This window comes from Canis lupus, chromosome 8, assembly GCF_011100685.1.
Source record: "Canis lupus familiaris isolate Mischka breed German Shepherd chromosome 8, alternate assembly UU_Cfam_GSD_1.0, whole genome shotgun sequence".
NCBI classification, from domain to species: Eukaryota; Metazoa; Chordata; class Mammalia; order Carnivora; family Canidae; genus Canis; species Canis lupus.
In genome coordinates, this window is record NC_049229.1 from 26,805,889 (window position 1) to 26,829,881 (window position 23,993).

At 46.8% G+C, this 23,993-nt stretch overlaps 2 long non-coding RNA genes across 3 annotated transcripts in view; one reads left to right on the forward strand and one right to left on the reverse strand.

The window, feature by feature from the left end:
- The window catches only part of LOC119872857, a 28,385-nt gene extending 4,594 nt beyond the window's left edge, over nucleotides 1–23,791 (forward strand). Inside the window, exons 2-5 of one of the 2 annotated variants that reach the window (XR_005363229.1) lie at nucleotides 7,563–7,618; nucleotides 9,839–9,886; nucleotides 15,221–15,396; nucleotides 22,992–23,791. This is a non-coding gene — a long non-coding RNA (uncharacterized LOC119872857). Of the gene's footprint in view, nucleotides 1–7,562; nucleotides 7,619–9,838; nucleotides 10,945–15,220; nucleotides 15,397–22,991 lie in introns of those variants that run through there. The other variant, XR_005363228.1, reaches the window with a different exon arrangement.
- Nucleotides 9,769–16,863, reverse strand: LOC111097028. The gene is made up of 2 exons (XR_005363230.1): nucleotides 14,060–16,863; nucleotides 9,769–13,144 (listed from the first exon to the last, which is right to left on the reverse strand). It is a non-coding gene; the product is annotated as an uncharacterized LOC111097028 (long non-coding RNA).
- Nucleotides 23,792–23,993: the final 202 nt, after the last annotated feature.

Sequence of the window (23,993 nt, forward strand, 5' to 3'; positions counted from 1 at the left end):
AATTTACCTCCCGGAACAAAACTCTGTTCCGCAGGTGCCCTGTGCTCCAGCCTAATTATTCAGTGTTCCCCGACAGCCTCCTAGTTTGTGAACCTGTGCCTGGCACGTACTGTCTTCCTAGAATGTTCCTCCTCCACCTCCATTCATCATCATCCACCAACTCCTAGTCCTCCTCCTAGATGTAACAGGTGGATCATCTCTTCCACAGAGCCCTTCCCGGAACCCCAGTTTTTTTTTTTTAATTTTATTTATTTATTTATGATAGTCACAGAGAGAGAGAGAGAGAGAGAGAGGCAGAGACACAGGCAGAGGGAGAAGCAGGCTCCATGCACCGGGAGCCCGACGTGGGATTCGATCCTGGGTCTCCAGGATCGCGCCCTGGGCCAAAGGCAGGCGCCAAACCGCTGCGCCACCCAGGGATCCCGGAACCCCAGTTTTATGTACATGCACCCAACAGCACCACAGATGTCCAACTGCTTGTCTCCTCCAACTGACTGTGGGTTCCTTGAGGACTAGGACCTAGCGCCCGGCTTGGTAAGCGGAGAAAGCGAGAAATTTAAGATGCTATCATGTTTACTATGATTTACCCTTTGAGCCTGGAAACGTACGTGACAGGGTCCAGTCACCACAGAACGAGGATTTGCTAGATCCCCTCATCAAGTTCCTCCCGCCTCCCAGACTGATTCTGAGCAGCAAAATTCATTACTTAAAAGACCATAAGGCCTCCAAGGCATAGAACTTTCTTTCCTTTCTGCTCAAGATTCTCCAGGAAGGGTCTCTGCGTAAAGTATCAACATCATTGCTAATCAGCATACTGGAGAATTAGTACCCAAATGCCTTTTCCGCCTGCAGACGGAGTCTCTGGGAAAATCTGAAAAGCCTAATACTTGCCAATATGAAATTATGGTGACTTTTAATGGTTAATACATCATAAGCTGCTGAGTTTCAAATCTATACTTAGGTCTGGCCTTGCAGTGAGCTTCAGACTCTCAAATCTGGTTGCCCACTGGACTTCCTTATCCAATGTCCCTCAAACTTGGGAGACTTAAAATCAAACTCCTCGTTTCTCTTGCTGGGAGTCTACCAGAAACTCACCAGTGAGTCATCAATGAATATTTCTTGAGTTCTCTCTCTTCATTTCTATTGCCAGGATCCTGACCCAAGTGCTCAGCTTCTCTGGCCTGCACAACCACATCAGCCCCTTCCTCGGGGGCCCAGCTCCTAGCTTGGCCTTCCCAGTTCCCAGGGAATCTGTGTGAAATGCAAATCTGATCTTGTCTCTCCCTTGTGTGAAACCCACAAATTGCCCAACACAGGTTGTCAAACCAGTTTGTGTCTGAATCACCCTGAGAACTTCTTAACTTTGCAGATTCCCTAGGCCTTCTCCAGAACCAATTAATCTAGGATATGCTGGGTGGGGCCCAAAGGATTCTGATAGAGCTGAAACGGGTCCAACCTGAGAAACACTGAAAGCCATGGACGGAATATAAACTGTCATTCATTTACCAGACCTTTCTCACGTGTCCCTTGCCCTCTTAGGAGAGGTCCTCCTCGCCTCTCCACCCTCATCCGCCTCACCCCACACACCCTGATCTCCATGGTACTTTTCATCTTTGACCTTTGCTTGCTACTGCCAAGAATATCCTCTCTGAAAACCTCTTTCAACGGGGGGGTAATTCTTACTCCTCTTTCGTAACTTTGCTACTTAAAGCATCTGCGTCACCTGGGAGCAGAATCTGGGCACCTGGGTGGCTCAGTGGTTGAATGTCTGCTTTTGGCTCAGGTCATAATCCCAGGGTCCTGGGATGGAGCCTGCTTCTCCCTCTGCCTAGGTCTCTCATGAATAGATTTTTAAAAATCTTTTAAAAAAGAAAGAAAGATGGGATGCCTGGGTGGCTCAGTGGTTTAGCGCCTGCCTTCAGTCCAGGGCCTGATAGAATCAAGTCCCACGTCGGACTCCCTGCATGGAGCCTGCTCCTCCCTCTGCCTGTGTCTCTGCCTCTCTCTCTCTCTCTCTCTGTCTCTGAAGAATAAATAAAATCTTAAAAAAGGAAAGAAAGAAAGAAAGAAGAAAGAAAGAAAGAAAGAAAGAAAGAAAGAAAGAAAGAAAGAAAGAAAGAAAGAAAGAAAAAAGCAGAATCACAGGCATCACTCTAGCTCTACAGAATCAGAACCCAGGGGATTCCTATACATGTCAGAGAATAGGAAGCACAACTTTATAATTCAGCTCAAAAACCACATCTTCCAGGAAATCTGACACATACCCACCAAGTGTTCTTCCAAACTAATACTGGGCAGCACGACTACTTCACTTATAACCTTTCACAATTTAGGGCTCCTGTAACCCAGCCCTGGGCTGCAGCAGAAATGCCTCTTTCTATTCTTGCCCCCACCTCCCCAAGTCCTCAAACAGCGAGTGTCCAGTTCACTGCTGAATATCCAATGTGTCCTTCACAAGGTAGGAAGAGCAATGGCCTGGGAGCCAGAGGCTAGTTCTCACAAGTGGCTGTGCCACTAATTGCTAATATCAACTTGGGCTGTGCTAATGTCACCTTTTGCCTCTTTGAACCTCGAATTCTTGGCCTATAAAGAACGAATAGTAAAACTTGCCTAGTCTACCTCACTCCTTCCATAAGGTATTTCTACTGAGTCACAACTATGCCTGGGTGTGATGTGCACATGCACGAACACACATGTGCTCACACACACACATTCACATTCACAGCCACTTGCTCTCTGTGCTGTTCATCAGACCAAATAAAACCTAGCAAAGCCCTGTCTTTCCATGCCACCCTAATGGTGCTCATGCACGTCCAAGCAGATGCTCTCAAGGGCACCAACACCAACCAAAAGAAAGGCAAACACTAGGTTCTTTTTAGGTCATGTTTCATAGTCATGGTCCAGTTTCTAACCATGGTGATGAAGCATGATTACATTGATGAATTTGAAATCCTTGTTGGTAACAGCTGGGAAAATATTTGTGAGCCTCACAGGAGGTGAAGCAAGTGTGGAGCTCCAGTTGTGATGTGCAACTCAAAGATCTAGAAGGATGGTAGGACAATCTGCTCCTGTCCCTTTAGTTTGGTTTTATTATACTGATGATCTCAGCTGGCATTATGGATTAAAACACACAGAAGGAAAAATCCTGGGATTATTTTTCTAGGGGTAATACATACAAATAAAAGGTCTCAGTGGACAAGAGAGATTGAGAGAGAGAGCGAGAGCTAGAGAGAGCGCAAAGCCCTTGGTCAGCTGTCTGCCAGCTGCTGCGGAGTCCCAGCCAGAGCGCTGGGTGAGGAGGAACTCAATCCCTTGGCATCCACAAGAGTGTCTAGACTGGAGATTGTCCTGGGGCAGGCCAGGCCTCGGGTACATGTGGAATTCTCACTGAGGAGCATCCTGGAGCCATTAGCATAGGCAGAGGGACACTGGCCATCCAGGGAGCCCAACCCAGCAGAACCCCAGGCTTGCTTCAGCAGAAGAGAAAGGGACTATGGGCCCTTGATTCAGGGTGCTCACATAGGACATCTCTGGTGTCTTTATCTCTTACCAGCCGAGTGGAGAGCTAGAGGATGCTATAAACTGATACAGGGCCAGAGAACACAGGTTTTACTTTTGGAATGGTTAGAATTCTTAGGCAGTGGGGCGCCTGGGTAGCTCAGTTGGTTAAGTGTCTGACTCTTGATTTTGGTATAGGTCATGATCCTGAAGTAGAGAGATTAAGGCCCCTCCCCTCTGTGCTCAGCCATGGCATCTGCTTGAGATTCTCTGTCTCCCTCTGCCTCTTTCCCTCCCTCTACTCCAACTCTCTCTCCAAATGAAGAAATAAAATCTTAAAAAAAAAAAAAAAAAAAAAAAAAAAAACACTTAGGCAGAGATGAGATTTGAAACTGGTCTATTCTCTCCTCTCCCCCCCAGGCCCCCATTTTGTTAGCAACAATGATTTATAACGCATCTACTATGTGCCATGCATAGCATCAAGCACTTATGTTATTTTAGTTTACACACTCTTCTAACAAAGTTAGAAATGAGGCCCAGGAGCGCATGTGAGTTTTAGAACCTAAAACAGAACTTGGAGTTTCCAATTTCCAACTCCATATCACTCACGCTTTGGCTTTTCCCAAAGGGTTCTCAGTAGGATGCCAGTCAGGAAGGAGCTTCTGCAGTCAAGTGAATTTGGGACTGTTTGCATTTTGTGTCCCTCTCGGTTTCAAGATGCTTTAGCTGAACAACACAGAACAGCCCGTGGCCTCAACAATGAAGAAAGAGACCCAAGGGTTAATCCCACAGTTTAACAGCATCAGGGATTGAGACCAGCTTCTCTGAGGTGTTCTCAGCTTTTCACGCATCTAATATGACTGCAGCAGTTCCAAGCTCCTGTCTGTGCACAATGGTGTCCAAAGACAGGAAGAGGCAAGCGCCCGTATTGTCTTTGTTTCAAAAGTGAGGAAAACCTTCCTAGAAATTCCCAAGTCTGATTTGCCTTACATCCCATGGGCAGGGCTGCATCTCATGCCCACACCTCGAGTGATCACTGTCAAGGGTGGTGGGTCAGCTTAACCACCATGCCTCCTGGCACAGGGAGGAGCCCACGAAACACAGGTATGTAATCAAATAAAATCCAAGTTATCAGGCAGCCCGGGTGGCTCAGAGGTTTAGCGCCACCTTCAGCCCTGGAGACCCAGGATCGAGTCCCATGTTGGGCTCCCTGAGTGGAGCCTGCTTCTCCCTCTGCCTGTGTCTCTGCCTCTCTCTCTCTCTCTCTCTCTCTCTCTGTGTGTCTCATGAATAAATAAAATCTTAAAATAATATATCCAGGTTATCTGAGCAAAAAAGTGGAGCAGAGAATGGTATTGAGGAGGAAACCCACAGGATTTTCCGCACGCCTCTTAAAGATTGACATTGTTCATTAGTACGCTGAAGGCTCTGCATAGTAAAGAGACCCATTTTACTTCTTTGAATGCCATTGTTTCCCAAAGTATGTTTTCCTTCGAGTTCTTATTAACTTCCTGCAGACACACTGAGAAAAACTAGATCCCCCAGGCTGCTTGTCCCCAAGACAGGACTGTCCTGAGAGCTTTTGAGCGCAGCCCCGGAGCCGTACAGAGCTCTATACAAACACAGAACAATGAGAATAGCTCAGTAATTTGAAGGAGAGTTTTCTTTGGCTCAATTAACAGGAAATAAAAGGAGGTTTTTCTTTTTTTTTTTCCGCAGACTCATTTTCTTTTTGGCCATTCGAAATTAATAGGTCTGAGACATTACTTTTAGTTGAATTTCTTTCCACTAACCTTGCCACCAGGGAGGGAGAAAATGATGGCTTTTTTTTTTTTTTTTTTTTTTTTTAATGATGGCTTTTAATAACGACGAGAGAGGGCTTGATGGTTAGGTCAAACCAGGACCGCGTTTCCTCCCGTTCTGCATGTGCATCAGCATTAGCAAAGCCTGCAAGAATGCTCTCCTGACTCACGGCTTCCCGTGGCCGCTTCTCCAAAGCCGAGGGCTGACCAGAAGCCTGGATGGCAGGCAAGCTGCTCTCACATCATCCTCAGCTCGGCAAACCCCTCCCTTTCCCTCCTCCTGCCTAATCCTCCTGCCTACCCCTCCTCCTTTGTGCTCCTTCCCTTGTTGGATGTTTCTTACTGGTTTACAAAAAGGAAACCATGAGGTCTCTTTGACATTGGTATTTGAATGAAAATAGAATCCCAGCTGTAGTCCTTTGCTTAGGAGGACAGCCAGGCAGGAAGGTCACTCTTTGCATTCAAGATAACTAAGGTTCAGGTTGATTTCACAGGTAAAACCACTGTTCTTTCTCCTCTTCATCCCTGGGTCCTCCTATGCTCTGGCCTGAGTTCCCATTCTCATATGTGTGTTTTAAGAGGCCAAGCCATGCAGGCGGGCATGGCAGGGAAGGACAGGCACCGTCAGCCTTCCTAAGCAGTCCTGCAAGGTGACAAGCGGAGCCCTCTAGGCTAGCATCTGGAGGAGAGACTGGGCAGGTAAGGTACAACTCCCTAGGATGTGGAGAGGAGCTCAGCTCACTCAACCTGGCTTATCCAGACACAGATCCATGCAATCAGATGCCATTTGCAAAGCTGGGGTTCCCAGACCTTGGGCTTTAGGCGGGTCTGTGATGGACCCTGCATGGGCTCTTGCTCTTCATCTTGCCTCCACTCTGCTGTACACATCTTCCTACTCTCTGACTTCAACCTCTGCCCAGTTGAACCTTCCCACTCCCTGGGCTCTTCCTTCCTTGATCTCTTTATCAACCATTTCTTTTACCCTATGCTCCTAAAACGTCTCTCATCCATCTGCTTCTCTCCCAGGACCTCTACTAGACTTGAAGTCACTATCACCTCCCACCGGCACTGGTCAGCCACATTTTCACTCCTTCACAGCCCAATCTACTCTCCACGCTGTAGCCAGTGAGACCTAAAATGTTACTCATCTGCTTGAAACCCTTTGGTAGTCTCTGACTGGATGAAGAATAAAATGCAAAGAATAAAATCTTTGCAGGGACGCACAGATCCTCTGGCATTATCTGGCCTGTGCCCCTCCTCTGCTTCCCACTACTCACTGTGATCAGTCATGATGCTGGCCTCCTCTCAGTTCTGAACAGGGTCAGCTTCATAGGCCTGAGACAAGTGCAGCCCCTTTGGGCCTTACACTCAGAAGTGGGGGTAGGAGGGTTATAGTTGGATTTTAATACCCTGTGGTCACCATCTTGAATTTTTTTTTTTAAAGATCTTATTTATTTGAGAGAGAGAGAGAGAGAGCACCAGCCAGGGTTGGGTGGGGGTGGGGGGCACAGAGGGAGGGGGAGAAGCAGGGAGCCTGACGTGAGGCTCAATCCCAGTATCCTGAGATCATGACCTGAGCCAAAGGCAGACGCTTAACCAACTGAGCCAACCAGGCTGCCATCTTGAATTTCTTAATAATTATCTTTGAATTTATGTTTTGCAAGTGAAGCCTGATGGGTCAATGGAGCAGGCCATTTGCACTAGGCTTAGAGTCTCAACTCATCTGTCATTGTGTTTCCTACCACCTTCTGCTGCCTGGGGCCCCAGGTCCTCCTGGCCTACCTTTACCTTTTCTCTCCATGTCCTCCCTATGACCACTGCCACCCTCTGCCAGGCACATTGCCAGGGGGAGGCCCACATTCTGCTGTCATCCTTCAGCCCTGGTAACAGGCTGGGCAGGGTAGTAGGGAGGGTCAGAGTCGGGTACCTGATGTGACACCTCAGGACAGGGCACAGCAGCAACCATCTCCACTGGGGCTGACAGTCCCATGGCACATCTAATCTCTCACCTTATCTAGATCCAGGCAGGTATCATGCATGTCCTAGGACAGAGGCTGCAATCCTTTGGGGATCCCCCCATCTGCTGTAGGTTAAAGCATTAAGGCCCTGGGAGGGGGATATTGACTTTCCCACCACTGGCTGGAGGCCTGCATTTTCCTTTGTACTGGCTGGAGCCAATTATACAGCCATCCCTGATTCTGAGATTCTCTGGGCCTCTGCCCAGTTTGTTCTTCCCATGGTTGGTTCTTTCTCATCCTTCAGGTGTCAGCTCACAGCTCACCTCCTCAGATCCCTCAGCCCTGCTCCTCCTACTCGAGGTAGGTCACACCTGTTATCCCTGCTTTTCCTTCATGTCACTCATCATGATCCATAATAATGTATTTGCTCCACTGCTTGTTTTCTGTTGACCCAGGAAGTTAAACTCCATGAGGGCAGATTGCTTGTCTGTCTTGTTCACAATGACACCAATATCACCTAGCACCATCTTTAGTACAATGTCTGGCAAATAGTATATGCTCAACATATATTTATCTAGATGCAGTGTGGTGAACATGGTTCTTATTTAAAGCAAATGTGGCAAAAAAAAAAAAACAACAACTACATAGTGGGTCTACAAGTAAACGTTTGTTATTTTATTCTCCAAACTGTCCCGTATGTTTAAGATGATAACATTTTCAGGAAGTTTTAAAAGGAAAACTAAAGTTTTTGGGGGTGTTTATATACAAATCCTATAGGTATTATTTTCAACTCATGAATTTCCTCTCAATAAGTCTGTGGGTGTCTTTCCACATCAGTTCACATAGACCCATTCATCATTTTTAAATTGTTAAATACTTTCCCAATGTGCTTAGCAGTGGCACTCCTTATTTAGCTGTTTCCTTGTGCCTAGACAACAAGACTATTTAAATTGGCTTTTTGCTGTTGTGAGCAATGCATCCCTGCATGTGTATGAACATTTCTCTAAACCAGATAGCAGAAAGGGGACCTGCTTGGTTCCGAGGGCTTGCACATGTTTTAATGTATTAGATCCATGCCTTTAAACCTAAAAACTTGTCTCCTTGGCACAGAGGGACATCGTGGAAGACAAGGTAAGTGAGAAGATGTGTGTGGCTCTGAGCCCATTGGCTGGTGACCTTCGGTTCCCTTTCCAGACTCACACTTGCTGTTGCCTTTCCCTCCCTAATTCCTTATAGTCAATATGGGGAAGGTCCTGGTAGTAATTTATCTCTAGAAAAAAGAATGACTCCCCCCCCCTCCTCCCCCGTCTTTGTTTCTGCTCAGAGTCATTTCCTCTTCTCTGTGGGGTAGGATGGGAACTGGAAAGACTTGAGAAAAGTCCTTTATTTAAAAATAGTAGAGAATTGGGGTGCCTGGGTGGCTCAGGGTGTGATTCTGGGATCCTGATCGAGTCCCACATCGGGCTCCTTGTGGGAAGCCTGCCTGTGTCTCTGCCTCTCTCTGTGTGTCTCTCATGAATAAATAAATAAAAATCTTAAAAAAAAATAACAATAGTAGAGAATTGCTGCTTGGCATTTTTCCTGATTTTTATATACTGAAAAATCTGACTCTAGCTCCAATTGAGTTCAAGATTGATGGTGGAAATGTGTGGAGCCATGCCAGAATCCAGTATGCATTTATCCAAAAAGTCTGCACTGAGCACCTCAGGGGCACAGAATGGGCAATTAGGAGGTCACTGGCCCTAATGTAGAAGTGGGATTCCAGAAGCCCCTCTACTGTATGCATCAATGCCAGGATGGTTAGTGTTATGGATTGAACATTTGTGTCCCCCCCTCCCCCCCAGTTCATATGTTGAAGCTCTAATCCCCAGTGTGATGGTATTAGGGATGGGGGTCTCTGGGAGGTAAGTAGGGTAAGATGAGGTGATGGGGTTGAGACCTTGGTCCAATGAGATTAGTGCCCTTAGAAGAAGAGACACCAGAGAGTTATCTCTTTCTCTCTCCCTTTCTCTGTGGATATGTGTGTAGGGTGTGTGTGTGTGTGTGTGTGTGTGTGTGTGTGTTTGTACACAAGAAGGCAGCCATCTGCATTCCAGGAAGAGAGGCTTTGCCAGGAATCTCTCCAGGAATTGAATTGGCCAGCCCCTTGATATTATTAGAATACGAGCTTCCAGAGCTGTGAGAAAATACAGTTCTGGGGTGTCTGAGGGTTCAGCCAGTGAAGCACCTGCCTTCAGCTCAGGTCATGATCTCAGGGTCCTGGGATCAAGCCCTGTGTCAGGCTCCCTGATCAGTGGGGAGTCTGCGTCTCCTCCTGCTTCTGCCCCTCCTCCCACTTGTTCTCTTTCTCTCTCTCAAGTAAATAAAATATTTTTAAAAAGAGAAAAGTATCATGATATCAATGATTTATTTTCAAGTGGTTCAGGAAGAGAATGTGTACATGCATACAGAGAGAACACCAATGTGGCTAACTCGCCAACAGTTGGTAAACTGGAATTTATATATGGATGAATGTATGGGTGTTCATTGAATAATTCTGTAAACTTCCCTGTAGTTAGATTTTTTTTTTTTTTTTTTAAGACAACAGGTTGGAAACAACAGTAGAGAATCCTGGTGACCCTGCAGAGGGTGAGTTGGAGAGAGGCCACAGTGCGGACTCGGGGAGGCTGAATAAGGAACTCCATCTGTTCAGGAGTTCTCTTGCCATCATTCATCAGCATGGTCTCCCATCCTGCTGTGGATGGACTTTTTCCAGGCAGCAGAGCACATGACCACAGGCCTCCCAGCTGGTAACCAGAAAGGAAAGGGATGGGGTGATCCAACTCCCTGTTGCCACTTGAAAAATCCTGGGAAAGGGCTTTGATGGGCTTGGCTTGGGTCAGGTACACACCCTGGTCAGAAAAGGGCACCGTGGCCAGGACCCAGTACCTGCTTGTACTCCAGGTGGTGGGGGAAACTGGGGGCCCTCATGAAGGCCGTGAGGATCAGTTACACAGGGAAAGCAGGAGGAGGAGTGGAGCCAAGGAAATAAAGATGATTCAGCATTTGCTAACTACAGTGACTAGGTGAAAGTGAGGTCATTAACTAAAAGGGAGAATACAGGAAGAAAAGTCTGGAGTGTTCTATTATGAACTTGAAATCGGAAGACTTGGGGGCATCTAAGAGGAAAAACTTCATAGATTATTGGAAATATAGTTCTGGAGCTCGGAACAGTGTTGGCAGTCCCAGCCACCTGATGAAGTCATGGGCGTGCCAACTCCATACCAGAAAGGTGGAAGGTGCCACCTTGTCTGGCAGCCTAGAAGCAGAGGCCTCTCCTTGTAAGGAGGCCCCTTGGTGAGGGAGACGTTGGCTCATTACAAGGAAGGAGAGGTTGGAAGTCATTAGAGGCGTGCTATCACATTTCTGTTTAATGCCTCAGCATCCAGTGACTCAGCAGGGCCGCTCCTGCCACTTATTCCAAAGCACTGGGAGTTGTTGGGCAAATATTTGAATAGCATTCAGGTCCTAAACCTGCAATGCCCTGACTTCTCCCCCACCCTCTCTGTTGCAGAACCTCCTGCCTCTGTGTAGACACCCTCTCAGATTCTTTAAACCCAGCTACAGCAGGGGCCATTGAACCACTCAAAGCTCAAGTCTTTGAGCTTCCACAAACAGCCCCCTACCAAGGAAGATGTCACTGAGGGAAAGAAGGAAAAAAGCAGTATCACCAGAAGGTCAGGGTACTGGCACCCTTCTCCCATCCTTGTCTCCTGAAAACAGAAGGCTCTCCTTTACTATCATCCCTATCATCCTTCTGCCTTCTTATTCTATGCTTAGGAGAGGCTGGGTCTGCGGTTCAGCCTTGAGATCCAGGATTAGTCAGATGTGGGTTTGGATTCCAGTTTCTTTATCTACCAAATAGGAATAATGACACACCTTCCTCGGGGGAGTAAGCGAGAGTCAGTGAGACAAGGCAGACGAGGAGCTCTGCGGGCTGGGCGCGGGGACCCTGAGGCCAGTGTTCGCTCCTCTCTCCCACGGCGTCTGAACAAGGTCCCAGGTGGACACCTCCATCCCCTGTGCCTCTCAGCCCTCCCCCGGGACATTTCCGGTCACAAGGTCACAAAGCAGAGGAGATGCGCCTGCAATCAAGCCCCCGAGGAGGCTGTGGGGAGGGAGGCTGGGACTTCACTTGTGTGAACTGCACACCCAAAATAAGGCCAGGCAGCAGACTCTGGGAATTTCCTATACTCTTCGCTACGAATGTCCTATTTATAAAGCTGAGTCACTGCAAGCCGTTGTTCCGCAGCCGCTCGCTCGTGTGTGGAGATGGGCTGCAACAGGAAACGAGGAGCACACCCCAGGACGGCCTCACCCGGGCTTTCGGGGATGCCCTGGCTCCAGCCGGGCCTGGCTCTTCAGTGTGTGGAAGCACTTCACAGGCCCAGGCATTTGTCACTCCACCAGGCTTCTCTCCACCCCTCTTTCCATTGACAACTCTCTCTGGCTTCTTTGCTCCAGAATAGCTTCCTCTGTTTTGAGGTGATACGTCGACAAAGCAAGCCTGCCTTCTTTATGACTTGCTTCCAAGCAGAGCCAGGCCTGTCTCCCCACTGAGACCCTAAGGGGTCTGGCATCTGAGTGGGATTTGAAGGCATCTGTCTGCTTCCCGCATGAACAGACCTGCCCGGATGGCTCTGCTCCTCCCAATCTGTTAAAAGAAGCAGATTCTCTGAGGGGAGTATTCATACACTCAGGGCTTTGGGTACCAGGGGTCAGAATTCGTGAAAGTAAAGGGGCAAAAGGGGGAGCACAGGTGGGCAGAGAAGAGCTGCATTTAATGCACTCATTATTCAGTCCTGGGCGAGCCCTTGAAGGAGGGACAGGGAGGGAATGGCCTCCTCACTTCCTGCTTTAAAGTCACTCAGCCGGTGACTAAAATCAAGGTCACCAATCACAGCTGTTAACCAAGGCCTCTCCACTCTGCCTCCAGCAGCCCCATTAGATACTGTGCAGGGCAGGAGGCAGCCCCATTGCACCGTCTCTCAAGCGTGCAGAGATGTTTCCAAATCAAAGAACCCTTAACGTTCAGTATGGTTACTCGTTAAACAAGGCAGACAAGCTGCCCAGTTAAAACATTCTCGACTCCTGGACTTCCCTCAGTCAACTTCTCTTCAGTATCCATTGTAGGGTCCTCAACTTGGCTGCGCCTTATAGATCCAGCTCTGACTTGTGGGAGCTGTGGGGATGTAGGGAGATGAGACTTGGGAAAATCCCAGGCCCTCTGGCTTGGGGCTGTCGGGCCCTGTGGCTTGGCTGCAAGGGGGCAGCAATCATGGGGCAGGGCCTCTACTGGGGTTAGCATGGCTGGAGGTAGGCGGGTGGTGATTGGAGGTACTTCCTCACCCCTACATTAGGTGACCAACACCTCCCACGGCTTTTTGGTGAAACCGTGGGATGGTGGGTCTCTGGTCCAGCTACTCTTCTGGAACCAGAGATTCTTTTACCATTTACTGATTCTGCTATTTCCCAGGCCCCAGACAGATCGCCGATCCTGTCAAAATGCCCCTCAAAAGAGTCTTTCCCTTTCCTTTGGCTTCTCCCTTCTTTCTAAATCCCTCCCTCTCTCTTTTGGGTGACATTCCCTCCTCTTTCCTGTTATCAGAGAACTTTTAGTAATCTTTTCTCCCACCACAGTAGTGGAGGGTAAGACTCCGAAGCTGTCAGAGTCACAGAGGACCCAGCCCTCCTATAGTGGGGGAAGAAGGAAACATTTTCCACTCCTCCCCAGTGAGTCATCCCCTTCGAAAATTATCACCACTACCTGCCACAGAAATTAAAGGCGGGGGTGGGGTGGGGTGGTGGTGCATGTGTGTTTCTTCCTGTAGCAAAGCAGAGTGTCACCTTAGAAAAAAACAAAGATACAAACAAATCAGAACTAGTAAGGTTCAGTTAAGTCTCCCAGATATAAAATTAACCTGCACAAAGCAGCGGCATCTCTCCTTGCTCACAATAGCTACTAGAAAATATTACTAAAAAGATACCATTCACAATAGCAACAAGAACTACAAAACATCTAGGTATTAGCCAAGAATACACAAAACTTCCATACAGATTTTAGAAATTCTAATAAAGGAAACAGAAAATGATCTGAATAAATAGAGCACATTCCATGCTTTTGGACTGGATGACCTAATATAGGATGACCTATCTTGGATGACTCTATAAAGACCTAATTAAATCAATGATTAACTTAAAAATTCAGTGCAATCTCACTCAAAATGCCAGCTGGATTTCTTTTTTGAGGAACTCAATAAATAAATAATTAAGTTAGTTTTTTTAAACAGGAAGAATAAAGAAGGAAGACTTGCTCAATCCAATACACTACAAACCATGGCAGTATCAGCGTGGTGCTGGCTCACGAACAGCCAGCTAGACCAGCATAATGGAACAGAAAGTTCTGTGACACACCCATGTGCTATATGTGTACAGAAACTGTACATAAAAACATACCTTCTCTATGGGTTAGGCCACAAGTTAAGGTTTTGCTGAGACATTCTGGTATACCAATATAATTGTAACAAGCATACCTGAGGAATAACGAACTATGTTTGTTGAGGTCCCTGTGTGGCTCAAGATGAGCTACCTAAAACTGTATGTGGTGGGAACAGCACTCAATGCTCTACAGGCCTAACTTTCTGGAGCTCTCTCCTGAAGTTGTAGTCAGCAGTGCATCCCCGCGGCATGAGATATAAGAAGCCAAGGCACAGAAGGCTGATGGAGGTTGGTGCACAAAGCATGGGGCACTCGGCTCCCTACCTGGAAACTGATGTGTGGCAAGGGACAGGATGAGCTCCAATGGCCAGAAGGGTGGGGGCATGGTGGGGGTGAGTCCAAGAAGGTGGATCTAGGTTGAGAAAAAAGACAAGGATTCCACAAAGCAGTTCCATTCTGAGTGCTCAGCAACTTCTATATTTGCTAATTCATACAGATGTTCAGCTCTCCTGAATTCCTAAAAAGCATAAAAAACTTTAAGAAAAATATGACAGGAAAACCAAATCTCCTGAATTTCATTTCCATGCACTTCACATATCTGTCACTCCATGGCTTAACACAACTTGCTCATACTACATGTCCACCCTGTGTCTGCCAGGTTTATATTGCCATTTTGTCCTCATGGAGAGACACAGGCTTGTGAGCTTCCACTACTTGGAACATTGCTGGTTATGTGGGATGGCAGGGGGAAGAACCACAGGGGAGCATTGTGATGGCTTATAAGGCTTTTGCCTGGAAGTAAAACATACGGTGCCGTTCATCTTTCATTGACAAAGCAAGTCACACAGCCATGCTCAACTTCAGTGGCTCAGAAAAATATAACCTACTATGTGGTCAGTAGAAGGAGAACAGAAATATTTGGTGACAAGCACTAATGATTTCCACAGCCCCCAAAGGGATATGCATTTGGAAATTAATTAAAGGCAGAAAGTTTTTCTGATATACACCCTAGTTTGTCCTAGTGGATTTTACCCCCAAACAAAAAATGCTCAGCTTTCTCACTTGTGATAAAACACTCAAAATTATACCAAGATTGGGAGTTCCACAATGACAGGGACAGTTTACCTGCCTTTACCTTTCCAATACAGAGCACCCGGTCGTGTCTGTACCAGGTGCAAAATCAAGATTTGCTGACCTGGTGGCTCTTGGGTGGGCTCAGTCGGTTAAGTGTCCGACTCTTGGGTTCAGGTAATGGTCTTGCAGTGTGAGATCGAGCCCTGCATCAGGCTCTGTGCTCAGCATGGACTCTGCTCGAGATTCTCCCTCCCCCTCCTGCTCACTCTTTCTCTCAAATAAAAAAAAATTCTTAAAACAAAAAAAGATTTGCTGAAGAGGCATTGGAGGCAAGCAGGGTGAATTAGCAGGCATTCTCCTACAGAACTCATTGCTTAGCTTTGTTCTCCCTTCTACCAAATTCTGTCTTAGGACATTTCCGGGCAGTGCAGGGGAATGGGCCAGCGCTTTCCTAGCACCCTGGGTTATTACGGCTGTCCTAGGTGGCTAGTCTTCCTCAGCTGAGAGCCTGAGTTTGAACTTGCCCATGTCAGAAGCTCCAGAAGGGAGCCTCGGGATCATCCAATCCTGAAACATGCATCTTACAGGTGAGTAAACTGAACCTAAGAGAGAGCAATGACTTCTATTTGCTTGCAGAGTCTGCCTTGGCCTTAGCATTCTCCAAAATGCTTGTGGCTGAACGAACTTTGCAGTCTCTCATCCTGGACCCCAGGGAGTATTCCGTCTGCCATATTGTACTGAGCCATGCTACACGTGTGTTCGGCAAAACTAAAGAGGGAGAGAGGGAGAAAGAGAGAGAGAGAGGAGGTTGGGGGCTGGGGGAAGAGAGCACTATTTAAATAATACAGGTAATTCTGCCTACATTTCCACTCAGTGAATGGATATGAATCTGCTGTTCCCAGTAGGTCTTGGTTTCTGCCTTCTTCTCATTGTGTAAGAACTAGCCAGGCCTGGTGTAGCATAGCCCCTGGACACAGGCCAATCCTTACTGGGGACTCCACTGAAAAGACCATATTCTGTTCCAACACTGGAGGGATAGCTGGACCCACTGGACTTACCGGGAAATGGTTTCATGATCTCCAACATGGCAACTTCTGAGCAGATTTCCAAAGGTCATTTGGACCATCCTAACTGCCTTTAGAACCTAAGCCTGAGTAAGATGAGCCTCTGCTAGAAAGAGCAGATGATAAGCCTCTGCTAGGGTGACTGCCAGTGCAGGGGACTGGCTGCCAAGAAAGGACCCGGTCAGAACAGGGCCGTGTGTTCAATAAGCCTTTGGTGAGCTCTTGCTGGAGCATCTTGCGGGCAAGGAAGCAGGAGGAGGGTGCAAACTTGAACAAACCTACACATCGCTGGACTATAAAAATCATTAAAATATTAAAGAATTTAAAGGTTTAATGACCCAGCAAAGCTGGAAAGTACTTTCAAATGCAGATCTGAGTCATTAAAAATGCATTTACATGCCACATTTACCTCCTGTGAAAACAGGGGCAAAACACATTTCAAGCAAGATTGCTGCAGCTCCCCAAAGAGGGTGGGCTAGAAAAGCTGAGAGTGACAGTGCTCAGGGAATGCCGAATAAGGTGCAAGTTCTCAGGTGCCCAGCCTCTCTCTCTGTAGGGGCTGGCGCCTCTGCCACCAATGAAGGCCACGCCAATTCACCACTCCAGAGACTTCCGAACTGTGCAAGATGCAGAAAGCATCTTTCTGAGTGAGATCCCGTCATAGAGAAAGATGCCAAAAAGAGTCTGGCTTGGCAGAAGCTTCGAGAGGTAAGGTGATAGGACAAACGTATAGGGCAAAAATCACCGAGGGAAGCAACTCATCACAGAGACCGAATAAGTCTCCTACCAATGCATGGTTTGTTTTTGTTTTTTCTTACCAGACCTTAGTTTCTATATTAATTTGCTAGGGCCACTGTAACAAAGTGCCAGAGAGTGGGTGGCTCAGACAACAGAAATATACTTCCTCACAGTTTTGGGAGCTGAAGTCTGAGATGAAGGTGCTGGCAGGCTTGGTTTCAAGGCCTCTGTCCTTGGCTTACAGGGGGCCACCTTCTCTGTGTCATCACATCACCCCCCACCCCTCTCTGGCCTGTCTGTATCCAAATTTCCTCCCCCCCCCTTTTTTTTTCCAAATTTCCTCTTCCTAGGAGACACCTATCATAATGGATTAGAGCCCACCCTAATGACTTCATTTTAACTTAATTACCCTTTAAAGACCCTATCTCCAAATTGGTCACACTGAGGTGCTGAGGGATTAGGATTACAACATATGGATTTGAGGGGGGACATAACAGTTACTAACTTATAATACACCCAAAGAAGACTGTGAGAGTTTTTGTTTTGTTTTAGAAAATGAAAAGTTCTTGATGTATGGAGTATGTATGTATGAAACTCCAACTCACAAGCACCCCTACTGGCATGGAAGTGAGGGGGCAAATGCCAAGGCTGTTAGCCACAAACCAGTTATGGGATCGAGATCATAGGCACATATGGACCTCGCACATACCTAGCCCTCCCAGCCTCAATCTCCTTATTTGTAAAACAAAGGAATTGAGCTGGAGAGTGTGACAAGCACTCCAAAGGCCTTGTGGAGATTTTCAGTGTGGCAGAGACAGGAAACCCAAAAACTAAACTTCCCAGATTTCTTTACAGCTAGAGTTCTGTTGATGAATTAGGTCACTCCAATAAGATGCACAGGTATGAAAGTGGGGAGACAGAAATCAAGTAGAGACTGCCTTTCTGTTGTTTCTCCTGTCAAGGCCTGCCCCATCACAAGAAAAGGAAGCAGGTGGTGGAGTTAGCATTCCAGTGTCTGTAACCAGGCCTAGGGCAGCAGCAGGAGAGTGCCTAGGAATCTTCCCCGAAGATACACTGGCAAAACATGAAAACCAGGCATTAGCATGTCTATCACTGCACTGCTATAGTATGGGACTGGCAACAACCCCAACATCCATCAGTGGAGAATTGGTTAAATCAGCTATGGTACATCCACACACACAATAGAATGTTCTGTGGCTCTATAAAGGAATAAAAAGAATATTTCCATAGGCTGCTATGGAGTAATCTTCAAGATATATAGACAAATGAAAAAAGCAAAGTGGAGAAAAAGACATAAAGTATGCTACCATTAAGAAAGGGGCGATAGGTATGCATATTTAGAAGAAATCTCAGAAGAATAAACAAAAAAAAAGAGGTAGCCCTAAAGATTTCTTTTTAATAGTAAAAAAGAAAAGGTAAAAGTAAAAATAGTGTGAGTAAGATTCCAAACTCTGGTAGTGAAACCAGAAACAAAGGGACAAGCGTGCAGGCCCCTGTTCTCCCCACTGGTTCAGACTAGAGAATGAGGAGGGAACAGATGGCCGAGGAGGCAGGGAAGGGAAATGAACATTTATTTACTCAGTGTCTGCCCTCTCCAGCACCTGGGCCAGGTGCTTCAAATACATCTTTTCCTTTAATCTTCTCTACTTTTGGTTGCAGGTAGGTAATTTTACTGTCCCCATTTTGTAAATAAGGAAAGGAGAACAAAGAGAAGTTGAACAACTTGATCAAATTCATAAAGCAAGTAGTGTTACCAAATAGGGCTTTGCGCCCAAGCCTTTGGGATCAGCGATAGCATCACTCTCTTGCTGGGTCCCCAGATGGAGTCTTTAGGCTGTAGCCACAGGGAGAGGACACCCCATTAGGACTCCAGTTTCTGTCTCCTTCCTTTACACACCCCTAGAGTGGGGTGCCAGGCCTAGCCAGGGCATCTCCCAGCTTCCCAAGCCATCCCCATCTGGCTCAGGGACAAGAGAGTGCCTCTAAGTCAATCTGATTGCATATTAAAATCACTGAGGAGCTTTCAAAAATACTCATGCTCAGGTCCTATCCCCAGAGACTCTGATTTAGTTGATATTGGGTTGCAGCCTAGACATGGGGTTTAAGGGAGTTTCCCAGGTAATCATAATGTGTGGCAAAGTTCGATAACCACTTGCCATTGGCACATGCAGTTGGGTTCAAGACCACTGGCATCAGCTGGGAGCATGTTAGAAATGAGAAACCTGGGACACCTGGGTGGCTCAGTGGTTGGGCATCTACCTTCGGCTCGGGTCATTATCCTGGAGTCCTAGGATTGAGTCCCGCATTGGGTTCCCTGCAGGGAGCCTGCTTCTCCCTCTGCCTATGTTTCTGCCTCTCTGTGTGTGTGTGTGTGTGTGTGTGTGTGTCTCATGAATAAGTAAATAAAAATCTTTAAAAGTTTTTGGAGAGGGCAGCCCAGGTGGCTCAATGGTTTAGCGTCGCCCTCAGCCCAGGGGTGATCCTAGAGACTGGGGATCGAGTCCCACGTCGGGCTTCCTACATGGAGCCTGCTTCTCCCTCTGCCTGTCTCTGCCTCTCTCTCTCTCTCTCTCTCTCTCTCTCTCTCTCTGTGTCTCTCATGAATAAATAAAATCTTAAAAAGAAAAAAAAAAAAAAGAAATGAGAAATACTGGGCCCCACCCCAGACCTACTAAATCAGAAACTTGTGGGGAGGAAGGAGCTCAGGGAAGGAGGCAACGATCTCTATTTCCTTTTCTTTTCTTTTCATGATTCTATTTATTTGTTCATGAGAGACAGAGAGAGAGAGGCACAGGCAGAGGGAGAAGCAGGCTCCACGCTGGGAGCCCAATGTGGGACTCGATCCCAGGTCCCCAGGATCACTCCCTGGGCTGAAGGCGTCGCCAAACCGCTGAGCCACTCGGGCTGCCCAACGATCTCTATTTTCACTAGCGTTTCACGTGATTCTAACACCCTAAGGTTGAGGACCACTGCTCTAAGCAACAAGGTAGCGACAGACCATCGGGCGCTGTGGTTTATCAACTACCACACAACTGCTATGCTTATTTCAAAGTATGATAAATTTGATGGCCCCAGGCAATGAGATTGTCCAGGCCATTCCCCCAAGAGCAAAACTTTGAGACATGTAAGAATGTGTTTAAACGTCACTTGGAATCATCCGGAACTCACTGTAGCTTCTGAGAAGGGGAACGGCAATATCAAAATAAAATCTACCAAAAGCTGCCAAAGGGAGCGTTGACAGCCAAGAGAGAATAGTCCTCAAGGACAGATGGATCAAGGAGAGCAGCCGAGGTGAACCAAGAGATTGGCAATCTGTCGTACCAAGGCTTCCCAATTTGTGTGGTGTATTAATCTCTCACGGTTACTATAACAAATTACCACAAATTTAATGACCTAAAACAATAGGAATCTATTCTTTTGTCTGGAAGACAAAAGTCCAAAATCACGACATTAGCAGAGTTGGTTCCTTCTGGAAGGCCTGAAAGAGAATGTGTTCTATGCTTCTCTCCTGGCTTCTGGCAGTTGCTAACGACACTTAGAGTCCCTTAGCGTGCAGACACATTGCTCCAGATCTCTGCAGGGCTTCCCCTCTGTCTCAAATTTCTCTTTTTTCATAGGACCATCATTGGATATAGGGCCTACCATAAATCTAGGGTAGATTATTTCAAGATCCTTCACTTAATCACATCTGCAAAAATTCTATTTCTAAATAAGGCCACATTCACAGGTGTGAGGCAGGGCAGGAGGTGGTCATGGTGGTGTTAGGACTTGGACGTTACCTTTTTGAGGGCCACAATTCATCCACTACATGGAAGTGGATGAAGCAAATTTCACTTTCTTTAAGATTTTACTTATTTATTCATGAGAGACACAGAAAGAGAGAGGCAGAGACACAGGCAGAGGGAGAAGCAGGCTCCATGCAGGGAGCCCAATATGGGACTCCATCCCAGGATCACGCCCTGAGCCAAAGGCAGACACTCAACTGCTGAGCCACCCAGGCATCCCCAAATTTCACTTTCTTACAGCTACCCTCCCTGATGCTGATTCTGAGCAGAGGAGTTTCCTGAGGTAACTCAAGACAAACACGATGGGCCTGCCATACAGCACTAATTATTGTCTTCACAGAGTTCTACATTATACAAAATACTTTCATGTGTGCTCACTTAAGGCTTACTGCAAAGCTGGGATGTTTTTGTGTGATTGCATAGGAGGAAACTGAGGCATAGGGAGATTGAGTGACTCACCCAAGCTCCCAGAACTGACAAACTGTAGTCCTCCCACTCTGAATGCGCTGCCCCTTCTGTTGTGACCAGCAACTGTCAGAATCACGATTTAACCCCACTGTCTTCAAGAAAGTAGGGGGCATGGAGATCTCTTACCCAAGGCAGTGGTCTAATGAGACTCAGAATTGCACCAGCCAGTTTATCACCAGTGGTTCAGGGGGCTGGTCTGCTCAATTGCTCCTCAGTTTCCCCTGACTTTTCTCAACTCCAGTTCTACAAACAGAAAGAGCCTTGTTCATGCCAGGCTCTTGGCCTTTTGGGAGAAACTCAGCAATTGTGGATAGAATGATTTTGTTTGTTTCTGGCCCTAGCTCAGCAGGAACCTGTTTGATTGAATATGCACCTCCTCCTAGGGGTTTATCTAGGGGACCTCAGACACTCTGTCGTGTAATGATAGCAGACCAATGGGTTCTCACATCAGTCTCCTTACTCTTGTCAACTCAGAAATAGATGAAAGCCCGTAACCAAGCAGCCAGGACACTAGTGTGGGAGCCTAGTTCATGTGGTTTGGTCAGTGATGTGATGTCGGCTTCATCATTAGGGTCTTTATGCCTGAGCCCCAAGCCTCAAGTGAGCTTGCTCACCTCCACCATGGCTGCTGTTTCTCTCCCTTCTAGGAGTCCAGAGACCCATGTGGCTTGAGTAACCTTGGCCTCCCTGTTGGTGCCAGCTCTCAGCCCTTGGGTTTACAGCCACCAGTAGGACTAGCCCACGATCATTTCAAACTATCAAAAATCACCCCTGTCTTGCCCTTCTGAACTTTTTCAATCTGCTTAATGGCACCTGCTTTAATGTCTGGAAAACAGACATCATCGTCCAGCCCTCTCCTCCCCTTTCTTCTAAAGCAATCTCTGCCCAGGAGACGGGAGGCCGGGCACAGAGATCAGTAGATAAGGAAGGGAGCCAACATTTTTGAGCACCTCCCACTATGAGCCAGACCGTGCACCCTATGCTAACTCACTGAGCTCACTAATCCAGCCAGCTGGGGCCAGTACTTCTGTCCTAAGTTTACAGGTGAAAAAAGGCTCAGAACAATTCAGGGTCTCAAGGCCACGCCACTGTAAGGCAGAGACAGAATCCAGCCCGTGCTCTCTGGCTCTACTGCGATATTCGTCCTGACTTATTCCTCCTTTGCAGACTTCCGAGTGTGCTGTTCTCCGCCTGTGCTAGTGCTACCCTAGTCCAGCCTCTACCCACTCCTTCCTGACTTGCTGGACCAGCTGCCCAGCTCTTCTCTTCTCTGCACTGATTGTTTTCTGCTCTGATTGCCTGCTTTATACTTTTTTCTCCCCCCCCTTTTTTTAGAGCGAGGTGGGGTGAGGTGGGGCAGAGGGAGATGCAGAGAGAGAATCTGAAGCAGCTTCCATGCCCAGCGATTAGCCTGACTCAGGATTCCAACTCACTACCCTGAGATCATGACCCGAGCTGAAATTAAGAGTCAGACACTTAACCGTCTGAGCCTCCCAGGCACCCCCTATATTTCTTTTGTATCTCCCATATTGCCTGGCCACAGACTGGACATGGGTAGACAGCACATTTTGTTAACAGAATATGGGTGTGGCACAGCAGGAAATTTATTTTCTACTAAGTATGATTGTAGATTAGGTTAGCTGTCACCTGTAAGTATCTTGAGAGGATCACACCAGATCCGGACTAGGTTAGTAATGTGGTTGACTTATTACCATCCTTGGTCATGAAGGATGAGGGTGGAATTTACGCGGAAGTTCACAGCCAATCTACAAGGCTTACCCTGGCCGATAGCTTTCATCTCCTCCTCTGACAAGTCTGTAGCCAGCCTTGTTTCTCTACTGCTGTACAGCTACAAGTGAGGACAGAAAGTCCCAGGGCATCATGACCAACACACAGAATTCTCCAGACTAGGTGGGAGTTTGTGGAAGCCACACATCAAAGGAACTGCTGGATTCTTGGGAGACTTGAATGAACCTGACCTAGGAATGCACACTAAGATGTACATTTCAGAGGGAAAGGTGGATTTTATGGAGCTTTCATGTGCTTATCTGATGTAATCAGTAAGTGTACAAGCTTGAATCACGGATATTTCCTTTACCAACCCAGGTGAAGTCCAGAAGAGTTACGGAGTTGGGAGGTCCCAGTGAGATATGGCAAATATTCCATACAAGTCACCAGCTGCCAGACCTGAAAACCACATCCAATTTTTCTCCTTTGCCATGAAATTGTCACCACCAGAGGTCGATCAGACTCCCACCCTCCCACTCACCAACTCAAAACATCTTGACTAAAGCACCTATTCCATTCCATATATTCATCATCGGACTTACCTGTTATACCACACAGCAAAGCTGCATTTCCTATGAGAATTGAGTCAGATAACAAGGGTGTTAAACTCAGTGTTGAAAATTTCTTCTCACTGAGAGTAAGCTGGTGCAGCCTCTTGCGGGACGATTTGGAAATATTAGAATTTAAAATACAAATATCCTCTGACCTAACAGTTCTACTTCCAGGAATTTTTTTTCCCCACAATAACAAAACCAAGGCAAAACAAAAACACATACAAGCATGGAAATAATAATTTCAGCATTATTTGTAAGAGGATGAAGATAGACAGTTATGTCCTTTAATATGGATGATGGTTAAATAAATTTGGATATATCCAAACAACGAAACTCTATGAAGTCTTGAGAAAGGAGGTGGTAAATTTTTATGTGATGATATTGCATATAGAATGTGCTACAGGATATGTTAAATGAAAAAAATAAAGGAGCAGAGGAGTGGGCACAGTGTGTGCAGCACGTTATTGCGGTATGCTCCCTTGCACATAAAAGGGGTATCAGAGGCACACCTGGGTGGCACAGGTGGTTAAGCATCTGAGTCTTGGTTTTGGCTCAGGTCGTGATCTCTGGTTCATTGGATCAAGTCCTGCGTTGGGCTCTGCTTAAGACTCTTTCTCCCTCTTCTGCCTCTCTCCCCTGTTCTCTCAAATAAATAGATAGAAAATAGATAGATACAAACATACATACATACATACAGAAATGTATCAGAGCATTTATTTATTGATTTAAACTAAAATACAGCATGGGCCTCTTCTCCATGTATTAC